The sequence below is a fragment of the Sinohyriopsis cumingii genome, chromosome 8, assembly GCF_028554795.1.
Source record: "Sinohyriopsis cumingii isolate HCF-2022 chromosome 8, ASM2855479v2, whole genome shotgun sequence".
Classification (NCBI taxonomy): domain Eukaryota; kingdom Metazoa; phylum Mollusca; class Bivalvia; order Unionida; family Unionidae; genus Sinohyriopsis; species Sinohyriopsis cumingii.
The window spans coordinates 97,991,703-98,011,525 of NC_142968.1; positions in this window are offsets into that span (position 1 = coordinate 97,991,703).

Consider the following 19,823-nt stretch of genomic DNA (forward strand, 5'->3'; position numbering starts at 1 on the left):
AAAAAACATTCGTAGAAAAATCTATGACAGAAATAATCTTTATTCCCTTTAGTACTGATCAAGTGATAACCAGTATTAGTGACATTACCAATTGGTTTTTAGTCTATAGTTCTTGATTACAGAAATGCTTTTTTCCTCTAACCACAACACCACATTTCAAATACCGTTTATGTCCTAAATTATCTCTCTGCATACTTTGTAAGTGAAGTCCACATAATTCGTTTACGCAAGCTTTGTTACAGGGAGTTGTAGTAACTATCTTAAGCCATTTACATTTATTCTTTGCTTGAATCATTATATAATGATTCAAACAAAGAATAAATATAAATGGCTTTGATAGTTTCGACAACTCTCTGTAACAAAGCTTGCGTAAACGAATTCGTGATGCTAAAAAAGAATTTCGCAACAATGATGCATCTCATGTGTGATCAACATTTAAAATCATACGCATCTATCATGTTATTGATACTACAATGAACGACTAACGAGCGGCTACGATTATTAATTATTTATTAGGGAAGTAGACGATACTTGGATTATCAGTGGCAAACCTTACCCTGTCCTTCATAATGAAATTATCGCCGTATTAAGTAAAAAATCCAAACCAGGAATGTTGACTGGTATTGACAAATCGTATTATGAAAAAGCGCATCCTTTGCCGCAGTTATTTATGCAATATATCCGCTGAATGATAAACCCAGCGTTCATGATCTCAAACCGATGAAATTTTCGATAATAAATTGCGTAGCCGAGCGAGTAACGTAACATTTTACAATTTCGACTCGAGAAATGGTCTAAGAGATAAAAGAGGTAAAATAATGACTGGTTGGGCAGAAATAGTTAAAGATACCCGAGCGTCTATCAAAGACGTCTCTGAGCTAGGAAAGAAATTAAAATTTCCAATAATGATACAAACGATAACCGAAGAGATTTTGTTCGCATCAAAGTATAAATCGAAAGGCGCTTCGATTGAAATTATTGATCATAATACACATGCGTGGACTAATGCAGTAACAATATTTTCACGAAATCGAATTGTTAAAATTTACCAAGGATATATATTTGATTTTATTAATGAAATAAGTAAGAACTACCCTGTATAAGTATGGTTATTTCAGAGTTCCGATGATAGAAACCATGAACCGTTTGTACTACCAAATGGAGATATTTATCGCACAGAATCTCTCCATGAAGAAACGAAAGATATTGCGTCAAAATTCACCCATGAAGATGTCATGCATGAAAATTTCCTCAGTAATTGTTTTACGATTCCATCAGTCGCAGCTCATTTCGCTAGAGAGAAAATTTCTTGGAAGCTCTCGAGGCTTGATTTTCTCAATGATATAATATCGAGTTGTGTCGAATACGGACACGATGGATTGTGAAACACCAGATACATGGCTGTTATCTCGGTTGATATGGATGCATGTAATCCCGGAAGTTTCTTGGTATGGGAGAATGTTCTAAGTATGTTGAGAGATTTCGACAGCCAACACACGAGATGACCAGAGTATCGATAAATGGACCAATACCAGATTTTGACCGGACTGGATTTGCTTGTATCGAGTCTTTTAACTTTGCCGAAGATCTTCATCCAATTTGTTATGCTTGGTTTGGCACATATTTTTCAGAAAATATGATGGCACCGACAGTATTATTACGATATCAGCTCGATATAAAACTACTGATATCATTGAGTGTAAGTGAAGCAATTATATCATATAGTTCGCAGAAACAAGTTTGGTTACCACAACAACAAAAAATATTCTGACGATGAAAATCCTGATATGACTGATTTTGAGAATAAAATCGCAAAAGATCCTGGAAGATAAATAGTCGATAAATTCACCCAAGGAGGATCATATGATCATTGTACAAAATTAATTAGATTATGATGCACCATCTGTATGTGATCCTGCAGCTAGACATAAAACATTTTATCTCAATGGGCCTGGACTTCTGTTAAAACAAGTCGTGTGATTGAATTATTTCGGAATTTTGATATAGTTGTATTAACACCTACACACAGACTCGCAAGAGATATTAAATCATGCACTTATCATGGAAGGGAAGGGAGATAAATGGACTCATTAACGAATGGGCGAGAACAATATTCCAAGGATTATTGTTTCTGATGAAATGTGCACCCTTTAATTAGAAACATTAACAATATTTCTTGATTGGTTATTGACAAAAAATACAGCTGTAATAATGTGTGGCGATCATGGTCAGCCACCACCTTTTGTTGGATTGTCTCTACATAAATGGTTGAAAAAACTTGTGGTTTATTATGTAGAAACAACTGATGAACAAAGAATGCCTGATCTAGAATTAAGATAGTTTAAGAAACTTATTCATACTAAAACCGAATAAAATTCAATGTGAAATAATGCGTGAAATAATTTCAGAAACTCCTTTAAACAATTTTAGGAATTTATGGAGACCAAATGATTTGATAGTTGCAAGTAGAAAGATAGTTGAACAACTTCAACATCAATTATTTATGTTACATAAAGAAAAAAATTAAAATCTACCCTTACTATTATCTTGTCGACCAGCAGATACGCGACAACTGAATTTTGACAGGGATCGTCAGAGAAACAAAATCTTGTGTTAAAAATGATATTGTTTTAGTTCCTGCCAGTGTTGTTGAGAGCGCGTTAACTATGAATTAAACTCCATGGACGCTAGGATACGCAATGACAATTCATTCATCACAAGGATTAACCATCTCTGGTGCAAATGTTTGGATGGTCGATGATCGTATCGAATGGTCAAACTTAGTTTCTCTCGCAGCGTATAGAGTCAGAAGAATATCTCAGCGGCGGTGAATTGTCATAAATTTCACAGAAAATAATAACCAATTTCAGAAAACTAACGATAATATAGTAAGAATAAAATTAGTGATAAACATTGTGACAAAAAAATAACCGGACTTTGATCTCGATGTTGAATATGTGATGACACTTAAACAACGGCAAAATAATCATTGTGTGAGCTGTAACACAGTAATCTTGTGGCAGTATTCAAATAATAATTCAAGACAATATACCGTAAACAGAATTAATAGTAGTCTTGGTCATAAACGCGAAAATGTGATGCTGACCAGTCTTGAATCTAATCGACGTCGAGGTGCTAGTTTAAAAAAGTGAATGCGGTGGTAATTGTGTGTCTTCAGAAATTAATTGTAATTCTCGCGTACAAATCCACGTTGAGGAGCAGTTGAATCTAATCTGTATATTGCGGGTCTACCCGTGGATCTCACCACGCTGAAATTGTATGTATTGTAATACTTCAAATAGAATCAGTTGCTCTTTTTATACCACCTTCAAGTTCACCAGGTTCATACAAATATCTTACAGTAACATTACCTTGTACTGATTCTTTCATAGAAATCGCACGAGTAATTTCATTATTTATTGCAGCTATCACACTTGGAAATCTTGCAACCCATTCGCGATATCTCATATCTTTCTTAATTATTTCCTTTGCATATTGATATCCAAATAACCGCTCAGCAAGTGTTCAATTAAATCGTTCAACAATTGCCTGATCACGATGAATTGCAGTATGTCCTCGTCTGATTTTTACATTATGTTTTTCATCAGAGATGATACTGCACCAAGAAAGTTTCTGCCAGGATCAATATGTAGTAACTGGACATTGCAAGGGTCCTCGTTCATAAATTTGTTCAAAAGCAGATACAACTTCAGCTGCTGTTTTAGTTGATAACGGCTCTTCTTCCCTATATATTCTTGCAACATCAACGCCATTTAACGCGTATTTATATGTACGTGATTGACGTCTACCAATTTTAATAGTATCGTGTGGTAAAAATAAAATATCTGCTTGATGAATTTCATTACGAGTCGAGTGCTGACATCAGAAATGTGCATGTGGAATGTTTTTAGGTAGTGGTTGATAAATTTGCCACATTGCCTGTTGTGCTAACCAGTTTGCAGCAACATAACGTGTAACATTTGCTGCGTCAGCGAGTTTACTAATCGCTTCTCTACCTCTCCAATATCCTCTTGGGCTATAATAAATCGATCCAATTATTTTATAATAATCGGTTGATTAATTACCGGCTCCTAATACTAGTATACCTTTCATCGCAGATCTTACCAAACAATTTGCTAATGATTCTCTAAAAGATTTATTTTTATGGAATTTAACGAAGAATCAACTTCACATCTGCAATATGTTGTCGTTGCAGATCTAGATTTTATAAGCTACATTATGATTGCGACATGCTTCATCAACAGCATTTATTGGATATTCTCCAGGTCTTGGTTGATCTCGCTCGTCAAGTCGATATCAAGTCGAGTTCCAGGATCACAATAGTTATATCCAGGAAATTGTTTTTCTCCTGGGTATTTAGCCCATGGAGTTCCTGGTAATTTTCCTAATGAAGTAGCGATATAACCACCAATTTTATTATTAGAAATAAACATTTATATTTATTTGTACCACATTTTACACACTTACCTGTAAGTGCACGCTTTTTTTGTTGTTATTATTGTTTTTAATCCACTTGTGGGGGTGGATGCTCTACATCGAACACAATATAAATCCATATTATTTATTATATTTGTATAACATGGATGTCATTGATTTCTCAGCGACACGAAAGCAAGAGCCAGTCAAGCATCATCTATTGCTTCCAAATTCGATCAGAGCAATTATCATAGGTCAATCTGAGTCTGGTAAAACGCAATTATTACTTAATATGATAATAAGATGGCTCAAATGGGATAAGTTGTATTTAGTAGTGCCGTCAGTTGATGATCGGAGATGATACGATGTACTTAAATATTTTAATGAAAATGCAAAATTGTTGGACGAGGATGCAAGTGATATTATTGATTTTATCACCGATATTGATGAAGCCTTATTTGTAGATGACCTCGATGGATTTGTTAATAATCTCTTGGTATACGATGATGTAATGCTTGATAAACACTCAAATCCAGCTAGAATATTTTCTCGAGGCAGACATAAAAATACTCATGATATATATATATATATATATATATATATATATATATATATATATATATATATATATATATATACGATTAATATATCCCTTCGAGTGGGATATAATTACATTCATGTAACCAAAGGGATATAAGGCAACGCGTGAACATGACCAGTATATTGCTTTTTCCTCTCAGGTGGATGGGGTGGTAACACGTCTTTTCTTCCTCTATGTAACTAGGTAACCAGATGACGGTTTACCATATATATATTGTAATCAACACTCCACCAAGTTGTTGCTCTTGTTATGCTGTATAATGAAATATAAAATGTATTCATTATACTAAGACGTATTTACTGAAATTAATACAATTAGTGGTGTTCTTCATGTTACATTCTTCCTGTCAATGTATGAATTACTCTGTCTCAATAGCGAATCGAGATGACATGCCCAAAATATGATACATGTTGATCAAACATGATGCCGCTACTGGATTGAAAACCTTTGAAAACTGAATTATTTTTTTAAAAAATGGTTTTTAAAAGGTACTATTCCACATTGACGGAAAGGGCGTTTATCTATTTATCTTAGGATGTTTTAAGTAATGCAGATGTCGTAGTTCGTAGGTATAGTCTAAATCCAATTATAAAGGTTATTTTTCTGTATTAGTACCGTCAAAGCTCGTATCAAAAGCAGCATTTTTTTAAACACAACTAAAATTTTGCCTTCCCTCATCAATTTTTCGCTCTAGGTATCAGGCTGATTCGGATCATGGCTGATTGGGACAATGTTTACTCGGCGTTAAATATGAGCTGAATCGTCCCAAATTACACACTGGCTAAATGAAGAAAGAAAAAACGACGAAACCTGGTTTATTTTAGAAGTTATTAAAGTTTTCGTAAGCAATGTTAGAGGATATAAAAAGTAGATTTTCGTCGTTTTAAATTTACATCAAATAGCACGTTTCTAGCTGAAATCAGATAAAAAATATGAACTATGGCATTTACAATTATATTTGCCAAAATAACTTCCCAATGTTTCAATAAAGAAAATATAAAATTAACTTTTATAAATCATGCAGTTATCAACACTATCAAACAGTAAAGCAAATATTTTGATTATTGACTTCTCTAGCAAATCGTGCTTTCGTCACATTATATTTACAAAACAAATTGCATAAATAGTTATTGATGAATAATACGATAGTGTAACGTATCAAAGAGTCATTGATGAGTAAAACGATAGCATAACGTATCAAAGAGTCATTGATGAGTAAAACGATAGTATAACGTATCAAAGAGTCATTGATGAGTAAAACGATAGTATAACGTATCAAAGAGTCGTCGGAAACAGTACAAACGAACATCCGATACGTATTGATCCTGTCCTTATGTACACAGACGTTTCTTACAGAATTTACACGAGTTTTCTGGAACATATTGCTGCAGAGCTTGATAGAGTTGTTGAGTCAGTGGAAGTAAGAGTGCCTGAAATGATGGAATTGGAAGTGATGATGAGAAAGGCAATAGAGCCCGTATTCCCCTAAGCTAACTTAACATTCTGAATGATAATGTAAAGCACTACCTTCAAAATTAAATTTGGATGGAAAAGGTGAACGTGATATAATAATGACCCAAATATTTGATACTGGTGGCACCAAAGATGCAAATACTACAATAGATTTTCAAAGCCGATCGGAACATCTTGAAACAATCATCAATGAACAGGATCCGATAGTTTCACCATACTTTCCAAACAACTTGAAATCAAGACTACATGAATATTTTTTCGAACCTAGCCGCAAAAATACTGAACGCGTGAATTCGACTAATGACAATACAGAGTCCATCAATAGCATTCTAGAACTCTCAGTTTACTGGAAACTCCAGCACATGCAAGACCTAATACATACACTTTTCAGCGCGACACAGCTCCATTTCATGGATTATAGAAGCGCTCTTCACGACAGCGGGAATTACCAATTAACAAAATAACACATTTACCACATACATGACGGCGTCTGGAGGTACAGATCCGAAAATCAAAATAGAGATTTTCGCAGACTTCATCAGAGGCATTAAACCTACACAGAAATCAAAGTACATACAATCACAAGATGGAAAAACACCGTAATTAATAAGGCTAAAGGAACTAAACGAAAACCTAGTCAGCGAAGAAGGCCTTTGAATGAGAGGGCCAATAAACGCTAAACACTTACAAACAAATGAATAATTAAACTGTTTATGAGATATGCCAATAATTGACACAATAAAGGAAATGGTGAATAATTACGGTATAAAATCAAAAGACGAAAAATACGTTGCAGTTCTAGTACCATAGGGATAATCACTCTTTTTAACATACTTACACAAATGGTAATAACAGTTGCCTCGCTAGGTGCTCAGCATTAAGAGGTTAGTGTTAGGACTGGTCGGCCTGGTGTCAGAATAATGTGACTGGGCGGGACATCATGCTACATGTCTGCAACATGATGCCCCAGTGCTGGACATCACTATATACTGTCACACTGCAGATATTGCAGCAATATGATTGAAAATATGTTAAAGCTACGTTAAAAATCCACATCACACGCACGTACACACACACACACACACGCACACACACACACACACGCACACAAACACACACACACACATCAATATAAATCTTGAAAAGAGATACTAGCTATAGTAATCAAGTAAGGTGTAAGAAACAGAAAGGTATTTAACGGCTTGTGTCATTCATACCTAATTAAGGATCGAACACTATCATTAATCCAAGGAAGAGAATGTCAACTTCAAAGGAAAAACATTTAATATGTAAAAGAAAAAGTCACAATCTTTTATCTGTATAGGTCACCAATGTATTAAGCACAACGGATAAATGACTTACACAAATTTATATACTTAATATACATGTGAAGATCAAAGTTTTAATGAAGTTTTACAAAATGCATTTTTTATTGTTGCATCTTTAACTTGTATCATTTTAATAAAGATTGTCATTGTTACTTAAATACAGCAAGACGTCTAATCATATGTCCAAATATTTTTGTATTTATTTTATTATATACTAATAATCATAAATATATGTTGTTTTTGGAAAGTTAAATATTATTAAGAATTTACATGTATCTGTAATAATAGTATTAATTTATTGTAAGGAAGATTTCGCTACTAACTTCATGCCTAGTAATAATAAATTTAGAAGTAAAATACCTTTTAAGCTACAAAACATGCTATATTGGCATTTAAAGTCAAACATTTAATAATTTGTAATTACTACAAATAATTCTGGTGTCAGTCTGAAATATTGAAACAAATAAGATTTTATTTTGCTAATAGTTAACTTATTCGACATTTAATTATTTATATTATGTTCTAAAAATAAAGAAATTCTAGAACTGTATGAAGGTGGTAATCTCGATGGTAAATACATGTTTTACATGTATTTTTATATCTAAAATGTATGAATATACAAGACACATCTATGCTACTCAGTAAATTAATCTCTGAAATTCAGAAATAAATAAATAAATAAATAAATAAATAAATAAATATTTAAGAGAGGAAGACCGACAGACAGAATAAAAAAGATAATTAATCATTACATTTACCTGTATTGCAAATGTGATGCTGCCATTTTCCGCATCTATTACAAGACAAAACAAGCTCGCGTGGCCTGACATGCTTATGTCATTGTACACAAGGATAAAACTCCATTGTCATAATTAACACAGTTCAGTTCGTATTTATACCAAAATATATCCGGTCGAAATTTCACGATATAAACTGTATTTACTATAAACTGATCCAAAATTTACATACAAGTATAACAAACACCTTTCTTAAACCTTCGGTAAAAAATTGGCATGTAATTAAAATTTTCGGCTCTTTTATACAAATTTACAGCGTGTAGTACGTTTAATTTCCATACCTTTTTCTTTTCATTCAAATTAGTGTGTATTGATTAACTTAATTAATGTGACTTTAATTATAATTAACTGTTTACATCTTTTGTCGACGATTTAGCGGTTTGTTTAGATTGTTTAATTGCAGACATCAATGAATAATCGTGTGATTAGTGGGAATGACCAGTTGCAGTGTGCTAATTATTGTTTTTAAAAATTCGGATTTTTTAAATACAAATTTACAGTGTGTGGTAAATTTGATTTCTTTTCATTCAAATTAGCGTACATTCATTAGCCTAATAAAATTACTTTAATTATAATCAACTGTTGACATCTTTTTAGGCGACGTAGCGGTTTGGTGGTATCTTTAATTGCGGACATCAGTGAATAATCGTGTGATTAGTGTTAATTGTCATAAGCAATGTGCTAATTATTGTTTTATAAACGCACGAATTGGGGTCGAATTGTCCCCTAGCTGGAGTTGAAATGTCATGGGGTCGAAAGATCTTTCTCTCCTGTGGTATTGTTCCTTATTGATGAATATTGACAAATGTTCACGTTACTGTACCCGAACACTCTTCGTCAAACGGGAGTTATTTCCCTTGGCAACTATAGACCTCACTACTTTTCCTGCTACAAAAACACTTTTTGTTTGTTTGTTAGTTTGCTTGTTTTTGTTGTTGTTGAAATTTAAAGATGGTATTTTGTAAAGTCTTAATGTGTTCTTGGAGAGTGTTTAGATGTCTTGGAGTGTCTTGGGGTGTTTAGTGAGACCCATGGGATAGATTTATGTATTTCCAACACTACACCTGAGATAACCCGTATTAGTAACAAAACCACATCGGCGTTCTTTGCAGGCAGTTCCTAATCACATCAGCACGTGAGACTACGTAATTATTGATGATGGGATGCATTCTAAATTCATCGAGGTTGTGTCCTTGCTCTATTTGTATAGTATATATCATTTTGTCTAAATTATAATTGTATATCGCTAGAAAAAATATTATGTGGATTGCCCAGATTGCTTTGCGATAGATTAGGAGTGATCCGATTACTTAGAAAATCTATTGAGACAATCTCTAGCGACATTTATTGGACCAGGCCTCGTCTGGTAATAAGAGATGCTGTACAAGATTGGTCATAGATGAGACAGACCTCATAATTGCCGATAGGACAAAGAAAGGTGTATTTGTGGATAGAGAACTTGTAAATCTACCAGATGGAACCAAGCTAATATGACGGTGTTTCTCCGCAATTTACTCATTTAAGATCTTCGATGCTCGCTTATGTGTTCATAAACCTGCTATCGATGATCAAACGATTTCCAAAGGACGCTGTCAGAGTTGCCACGTACTCACTGTATATCAGCAAGTCAATCTCTAGCGATTCAAACATAACGCTGATACAAAAACTTTCATTGGGTGATGCCCCATGGGGGCACTAGCCAATAAAAAATGAGATGATACTTGATTATTCTGAGTCTTCAGGTTATAAACCTGCTCCCGGCTAATACAATAATAGACAATTGTTGAAGCCATCATTGTTACCACCGGTGTATGATCCTGTATCGCGACATAAAATGGTTCATCTCAATGGCCCTGGTGATTCTGGTAAAACCACACGCGCGTTAAAATTGTTCAGGGATTAAGATATGATAGTACTAACCCCCAACTCATCGACTTGCCAGGGAGATAAAGTAGCGAGGTGTTAAGTCTCATAACTATCACAGTTTCTTTCGATGGAGTGGTGATGCGTGGAGTCCAGAAAGAATGGTTGAGAAATATGTTCCTTGAATCATCATCTGGGATGAGAGATGCACGGTAACCAAGAACACCTTAAAAATGTTTCTTGATTGGCTATCTACAAAATCAACGTCGATTATCATGTGCGGTGATCATGGTCAACCAACACCCTTTGTCGGAGAATCAACACATAGTTGGTTGAAAGAATCCACAGATTATTACGAAGAAATTATATATGACCACAGGGCTGTTGATGAATCGCTGAGAGAGCTAAAAGTACTAATACGATTGCAACGTGACAAGATTCAATGCGAGATATTACATGAGGTAATCCCAGAGACTAACCTGTACGAAAACTTCCGCCTTGACTTTAACCAGATTCCAGGTGGAATTTTAAAGCGGATTTTCCTTAAAGCCTAGATTCCACTTATTATAAATTTTAGGTGGGTTCAGGGCGGATTCAGGGCGGAATACAGCCCGAAATATGCAAATTAGTCTGTCTATTACTAAGCGGAATTTGTTTATTCCGCCAACTAGGCGGCATTGGTTTATTCCGCCTACTAGGTGGAATTTGTTTATTCCGTCTACCAGGCGGAATCTGTTTATTCTGCTTATTTAGCCTAGATTCCCCTTATTATCACTTTTAGGCAGATTCAGGGTGGAATATTGCTTGAAATTACTGTTACTAGGCGGAATCTTTATTTCTGCCTAATTACATGGAAATACCTGCAGAAACCCCATCCAATAATGAAAATGTCAAGGCAGATTTCATATGGGTTTTTTTTAAGCATTTTCTGCCTAAACCATAAAAAATATACTTCAGATTTCTATTATGTATTAAACTGCCTAATGATTTTTTTTAGATATTATTGGGAATCAATGATAAATATTCACGGTAATATTTAAAATGGATCATAAATTTTATTTTGACAGACATTATCAAATAAGATTTAGGTTTTACTTGTCCTAAGGGGCAATGCCATTTTCTTTCTTGCATACAAAATTTAATCCAACATGGCATCGCTCAGTAATATTCATTTCACTTTAAAGTTTGGTGAGATTTCACACATATTTTGACCAAAACTTCCATTGAAATTATGTTGAGGTCTCACTCAAATTTCTTTAAAATATTTGTGAGGTTTCACAAAAAAAATGACTACAACTTTTGTAAGATTTCACTAAAATTTTGATCATTATATAGTATTTTACTGAAGTTTTTGTTAGTGTTTCAGACATTTCAAAGAAATAATGGATATGAATTAAACAGGACTTTATTAACCAAGGTGATATTTAAGTGTGCATGAAAACAATTATACTGATGTTGTAATTATATGACATCCAAGGCAAGAGAAATGGGAGTTAATACTAATAAAAACAATAATAATAATAATGACTTTATTTAGAGAAGGTAATTCAATTAGTTACATAACTAATCTACCTTGAGGCCTTCTATCTGTGATGTACAACATATACAGTATATACAACATGATATGAAGTATCTGACACTAAAAAATTAAGTGGTTTTAAAAATCAAAGTATCAAGTCTGGAACATATGCAAAGGCATCTGTGAACACACAAACACATATAAAATATAAAATATTAATCTGCACTGAAAAATTCTGTCGTGAAAATAATGCAAAATTACAGAAAAGCATCCATCTGAGACAATTTGATTATGAGAAGAAGAAAAGCTAGGAGCCTGCTGTATGTCATTTGTACTGTAGACTGGATTTTTGATTGCACAAACTATGATACTGTTGTGGTCTCTCGAATTAGTCCTTGTTCCAAAAGCAGCCGCGAAAAACGTTTATCATGATATAATAACTCTTATTTTACACTGAATTCCAGCACAGCAATAATATTTTGATAATATACACAATAATGCCTCACGAGATTGAAAGTAGATTCTACTTTTCGGCCAAGAAAACTCCGCAAAGATAAGACTATCTTTGATAGACATGGATATCTGGCAACAATTCCCACCAGTGATCTACACGTTGTCCCTCCTTAAATTCTGAAGTTAATCAGTTTGGAGTTGTATATTACTTAGAAATCGTCCCGATTCAATTCCTTGTCCTAGCACGTTAGCCGCTACTGTAAAGCTCTTTATGGCACAAAAAGCAAAATACTTGTCCTAGCGTTCAGTTTTCATACAGATTGACCAGTTATGTTCTCATCAAATTTGCGTTTAGGGTATTCTCATTGCCGCACATTTTTCAAATGGTTATTCAATCTCTCATCCCGCTCGAAAATTCGAATCACCATGCTTAGTAAACATGCTCTTTCCATTCAATTTCTGTTACGCGATGATTCATTGGGCCATTACAAAATATTGACCAATCAAAAAGCTTTATACAACGATCCTCTGTTAAACAATAAACGGAACAAATACTTATTTGAAAGCTCGTTGTGGAATGGGACCGGATAGAGCATTATTTAAAAAAGAGTTTCGGAGACGATATTACAAAATGGGTCCATATCGAGGAAATTCAGGTCAGGAGAAAAGCGAAATTATGTTTTAAAACGGAAAACAAGATGAAAACTTGTTCGAGGGCAGTTAAATCCAATTGAAGTTAAATAAAAATACAACAACAACAACAACAAATTTGAAAAAGAAATTTAACAAGGAAAGCTGTGGAAAGAAGTTATTAAAAAAATTGTGTCCAAAATAAACAATAAAAATTTACAGCTATCAGAAACAGGAAATAATTTTAAATGCTGCTGAAAATCATTCAAATTGTACCAGAAACAATAAATTTTATTATATCTTATTGATATTTTTATTGAACTGTCAGTGATATTACAAAATATCACTATATTGTCAGTCATTTAACTTTACAGACACACAAAAGCCAAGTCCTAATTATGCCTTCTTTAACTGATGTAAATGACTAAGTTCTTCATTCCGCCTAGATGTTGGTTAGAAAATAAACAAAGTCCTGATTCCTCCTTTCATATAATAGATGCCAGTGACTAAGTTCCTAATTCCACCTAGATGGTGGGTGGAAAATCAACCAAGTCCAAAATTATGCCTAAAGATGTATTTATAGCAGGAATTTGACAAAAGTCCATCTTAGAGTTAGACGGACTCTTAGATGGATTCATCTTTGACTTTTCAAATTTTCCATGTCCGCCTTTGTAGTAACCAGATTTTTAACATTTTAGGCAGATTCCGCCTGGAGTCTGCTTAAGTTCCAGGTGGAATCTGCCTAATTATTTCAGACGGGAAGATTGGTGATTTATGGAACATATGGCGGCATAGCAATTATATTGTCATATCTAGGAAATAGTTCGTGATTCACTTCAATGTATATTAGTCTCACTTCACAGAAAAAGATTTCCAGATCTACCAATGCCACTGTGTTATCGCTAGCAGATACCCGTCGACAGAACATTGATGCTGAGGCTGAGAAAAATGAAAAATGATAAAACTTTATAAAGGAGCATTTGTGATGACACAGGCAGTGCTTGTTGACATGCATCAGGCCTATCTAATACTGGCTGAGGTTCATCAATTACCATCATCATCAATCCTCTCTGCGCCGTCTGGTGCTTGAGGCGACAGCAAGGGAGCACCATTTTGTTCTATCGGCTGCTGTTATGGGGGCGGTCTGCAGGGTGAGGCCTCTGGTCTTGAGTTCTGGCTCCACGGTTCGGCGCCAGGTCTCTTTGGGTCTGCCACAGTTCCTTTTCCCCTGTGGAGTCCATCTCAGTGCCACCCTTGGTAGTGAGTCAGGGGGCATTCTGCAGACGTGGCCGAGCCATCTCCATCGATGAGTAGCAATGGTCTCAGCGATGGTGCTTGCGCCCGCTCTGTGCCGAAGTTCCTCGTTCGATATCATGTTTGGCCAGAAGATCCTCATGATCCGTCGCAGGTATTTGGTCTGGAAGACTTCGAGCTTGCTTTCTATGTCAGCAGTGGTCTTCCAACACTCTGACCCATACAAAAGGACGCTCAGCACGTTGCTCTTGAAGATATGGATCTTCGTGTGGACGCTGAGGTTTGTTGTCTTCCAGATGGGCTTCAGCATTGCGAAGGCCTGGTTGGCCTTGCTGATTCTTGTGGTGACTTCCCTTGTGCAATCTCCATCCGTGGCGACCTTGCTGCCCAGGTACATGAATTCGTCTACTTCTTGCAGAGGCTGGTCGTTGATGGTGACTGGGTCGCCCACTCTAGTGTTCTTCCTCAAGACATGTGTCTTCCCTATGTTGATTCAAAGACCTTTGGTGCTTGCTGTCTGTACCAACTGTTGTGTCTTCTGTTGGATATCCTGCTGTCTGCTTGCCAGCAACCCAATGTCGGCATAATCCAGGTCATCCAGCATTGAGGTCAGCATCCACTGTATTCCTTGCCTCCTGCCCTCTGTGGTGTGGCGCATGATCCAGTCAATGGCCAGTGAGAAGAGGATCAGCGAGAGAATGCATCCTTGCTTCACTCCAGTTTCCACCTTGAATGGTTCACTGAGTAGGTTGTTGTGGATGACTCTGCACTCAAAGTTCTCGTACAGGGGCCTGATGACATTGACAAGTTTCTGGGGGATGCCATAGTGTCGTAGGATCTTCCACAGAGAAGCTTGGTACAGGCTGTCGAAGGCCTTCTCAAAGTCAACAAAGACCACATAAAGGGATCCATTCCACTCATGGGACTGCTGAAGGATCTGTCTCAGAACGAAGATGTGGTCGATGCAGGATTTGCCCTTCCTAAAGCCTGCCTGTTCCTGGCGTAGGATGCCGTCCACAGCTGTTGTGATGCGTTGGAGAATGATGCGACTGAAAATCTTACTGGAGATGGATAGTAAGGTGATTCCTCGCCATCAATTACCATAGAAGGAGCAAAATTGTCATCTGTGAACTTATTTGGCCAAAGTCCACAGGCTTCAAAACCTGAATGACAGCTTTCCATAAACTGGCAGATCGGTTATATGCTAAAAATTTATTTTAGCAGCTCAAATACACTTATTCATCATCCTGGATTGCTTGTCATCCAGTTTCCAGATTCCAAATTGAAAGCACATTTTAGTGCCTTGAAAAATGTGACATCAAGAGGCTGGAGCCAATGTGTGCAATGAGGAGGAAAGGTTATCAACATAATCCTTTTCTTGCATGCATAGAGAAAGCTTCCAACATATTATGGCTATGGTGCCCATCAAGAAGAAGATTGTGTGGAGAGTTCTTCATACATTTCACAGAATGAGTGAAATGTTCCAGCCATTGCAAGAAAATATGATTGTCTGTCCACCCACTTGGGCTACACAAGCCCAGTGCTCCAGCTGGTGCACCATTCATCAGTGATGGAACCATTTGTTTACGTGTTTAGATAAATGCTGGTGGTGCAAAGGTACCGGCCGCATTCGAGGCACATATTACAGTAATAGTTTGACCACATTCACTGCTTGTAACTTTATCAACTGATCTAACAACTTTTGATGCAATGATGTTTACTGGCTTGTGGACAGTACTAATGCCTGTTTCATCCATGTTCCATATTCTCAGACCATCAGCAAGTGTTGCGTCAAGAGATTCCTTATATACTTGGTAAACATTGACTACCTGTAGCCGGTTAAAGCCCATGGCTCTGCTGACACTGGTTGCCTCTGGAGCTCTAATGGCTAGATTTGGATGCCTTTTCATAAGCCTTTCAGCCAATCAATACCTGCTGCATTGCCTTGAAATGGATGGTTTTCAGTATTCAGATGAAGTGCTAAGTCGTATGCCAAATGCCATACATCAATAGTGGTAAGTCCAAATAATGCCTTTTCTATGGATTGGATGTGCTAAACTAGAGAAGTAACTCATAATCAGGCTTGAAAACATTAGTCTAACTTACCAGTTTTGACACTCCAGGTTGCAAAACCTTAAAATCTCTATGTCTGTGCAAAGTTTTAGCTGGAATTCCATAATTCCTGGCAGCATCTTTTAGTGAAGTTCCAGAATGAATTGCTTCAAAAGCCGCTTTTAAAGCTGGTGTCCCATGATTTCCTTGGTCAGTTTTCCTTCTGTAAGTTCGCACCATCTGCCAAAAAAGTATAGAATAATTTTAGGCATATGAATGGTTAGCTAAACAGTGTACAACATTTAAACAGTTATGGGGCAACACACACACTGTAGGGGCATTTTGCCTCTATTATACAGCATTGACAATTTAACAATAGGTGGAATTAACTGCTGTGAATAATGCATCTCTATACTATGTTATTTAAAAACATATGTACCCTGTTTTCTTTAGGTAGTTAAAGTCAAAATTACTGCAAACAAATGGATTGAACACTTTTACAGGAAGATGCCAAAAAAGTAATATTTTTGCATAAAACCATGCGTGTGGCTGCATCAAACAATAGCCGCCATTCACAAGGCCTGTGTAACCTGGGCAAGCTTGCTGTATAAAGATCAGCCCATTTTCTAGTGCAGGGGCATCAGGATGGCTTTGAGGCATTTTATCACATGGAGGGGTTTGCCCCCCTCTACCCTACAACACACCATCCTGTATTGCAACATATATTACAGTAATACCTCGAACATTCGCGAGGTTAGGTTCCAGAAACAGTCGTGGATCAGGAGGAATCGCGAATGTTTGGTACGAGTCACTAAAAATGCTATTAAATGCTTATTTCTAGGGTTTAAACCCTAAATATGACCCAAATCATGCTCCCAAAGCACTTTAATTTCATTTAAAAGTTAGCTTAATACATTACCCTTAAAAAGAGAAATAAATGGTTGACGTAAAAATAGAGTACAGTATCGCCTGATGGGTATTTGCTACACTAGCGCATTTACAGTATGGTATACTAATATTACCCCTATACTAATTCATTGGCTGCCTTTTTCTTTTGCACTCACAGTAAGGTAAAACCAAGTAACGGGTCTTGTGTATCCTCTTCAACAAGCTTCTTATAAAGATTTGAAGCCTTCTCCCGAATCACGTTGCCCTGCAAGGGGATGTCCTTTTTACGGCAGTCTTCAATCCATAATGACTACTTCCAACCCTTCCAGCAGTTAGTTAGGTTCCAATGAAAATTTTGTGAATCCGTGAATTCGCGAATCCAGAAACACGAATGCACGAGGTATTACTGTATAGTGATGTCTAGCACTGGGGCATCATGCCGCAGACATGTAGCATCATGTCCTACCCAGTCACATTATCCTGACAACAGGTCGACCAGTCCATTCCCATAATGGAATCTTATGTCTACAAAGTCCATTCCCATAATGGAATCTTATGTCTACCAAGTTAATTATTTAGATTAAGAGAATTGACCTTTTGAGCTTAGCCAAGAAATATTTGTCTCGTGATTAGAAAATTTGTGTTTTCTAAGTTTGAAGTTTATTAGCACAGGAAGATTTATTACTGTCAGAATTCTTTATATGACTTTTGAAGTTTTTGATCAATAACAAATATTAATACCATTGTCAACATTGCCTTTTTGGTTTTCCCATATAGTACCATACCCCATACTCATATTAAAGTTACATGTGAATCCTTTGGATATAAATAGACTATCTTGTTTTCCTAAAAAATTTATCTTGTTCAGAATGTATTCCATGATACCAAAAAGCTGGCACTTGATTTTAGATCACATGTAAAGTTGTTTTGGTCAGTCATGAAAAACTTGAATGAAAGTTTTGATCACAATAATTAACATGCATTCACTTCCTAGGTGGATTATCATCACATGTAGGATATTTAATATGATGCAAATATATTTCTCTCTGTTATAGTCTTACTCACCCCTTTTACCCTTTGCTCATGGTCACAGATGTTGAAAAAAGAATGTTTATAACAAGTTTGGCTCTCATACAAATATATGTAAAGAACATGGATGTATTGAAGTATTACCTGATAACATTTCAGACAGTTCTGTTTAATATGAGTGTGTGGAATAGGAATTTTATTTTGCTTCATCACAAAAGTCATATATTAACTTCTTTAAAACCATTTGTAATCTTCACGAACTAAGACAGTAGGACAGCATAAGCATTTAATAAGCAAGATAAATTAAAACCTGTAATTTGAACTGGATCGGATCACTGATTAAGTCACAAATCAAATCATTTACATTTATTACAAGCAAAATGGAGCTTAAAATACAACATTATTTAAATGCAGTATTTAATTCAATGCTGTTACTGAAAAAATGTTTCATGCATACTTTGGAAAATGCTTAAAAATTGCTCCATTATATTGTACTGACCAAGTTTACATCGTAATGCTGACGAGTTTGTTCACAGCCAATTCATCCTTCCTTGAATACAACAGTGAGATGCAAATTCCTTGCTTTCACCCCTAAACACACCACAGTAACAGGTACAACATGTATGTACAGTATTAGGGTTTTAATGATAGTCATACAGTGATATAGTACCAAAGTTGTTATATGACTTTGAAAAACTGTAATAAATAGATATGTACCAAAGTCCCCAATCAATGGCCAAAAAATAAATATATGTGTCTCACAAATGGCTAACACCAATAAAGCAGGAATTTTTTAATATCCTGCCCAAAGTTCAGCCTGATGTGGGGCTTTTAAATACCATATAGACTTGTTTAAAAGTCAAGTTCAGCTATAGACCCTGATCTGTCACTGCATACTGTGCTGGCAGATCTTTGTTGTTTGTTCTTCTGTTGGAATCATTGCTCCTAACAATGACTCAATGCCAAATAATGGGTCTGTGCAGTTTGCAGTTGGACTTGATTTGTAAGTATATAAGGAACATCTGTTGTTATTGAGGAGAAATGTCCAAATTTTAGTTTTTTATTGCTGTGTATGCTAGTACATCATGTCAAATAATATTATGTGAGAAGTTCCATTGATGTCAAATCAGCTAAAGAATTTTATAATAAAATCGATATAAATAACAAAGAATTATTTGTGGTCTTGTAGTTCAATTAAATTTTTCAAGAAATGATCTGCTACACATCTCAGCTAGTATATTTGGCAGAAGAAGAACCCAGGAAAAACCACTGAACCATGATTTTTCAAGAAATGATCTGCTACACATCTCAGCTAGTATATTTAGCAGAAAAAGAACCCAGGAAAAACCACTGAACTATGAGAAGCTACATGTACTAGCAAAGCTACTCATGTACCCATGATGACCATGCCAGGACTCAAACCCATGCAGACAGAAGTGACATTTCAGTGATCTGTAAAAGTGAGTTGCTTAGATTACTCTGCCACCTGGGGCCAACAA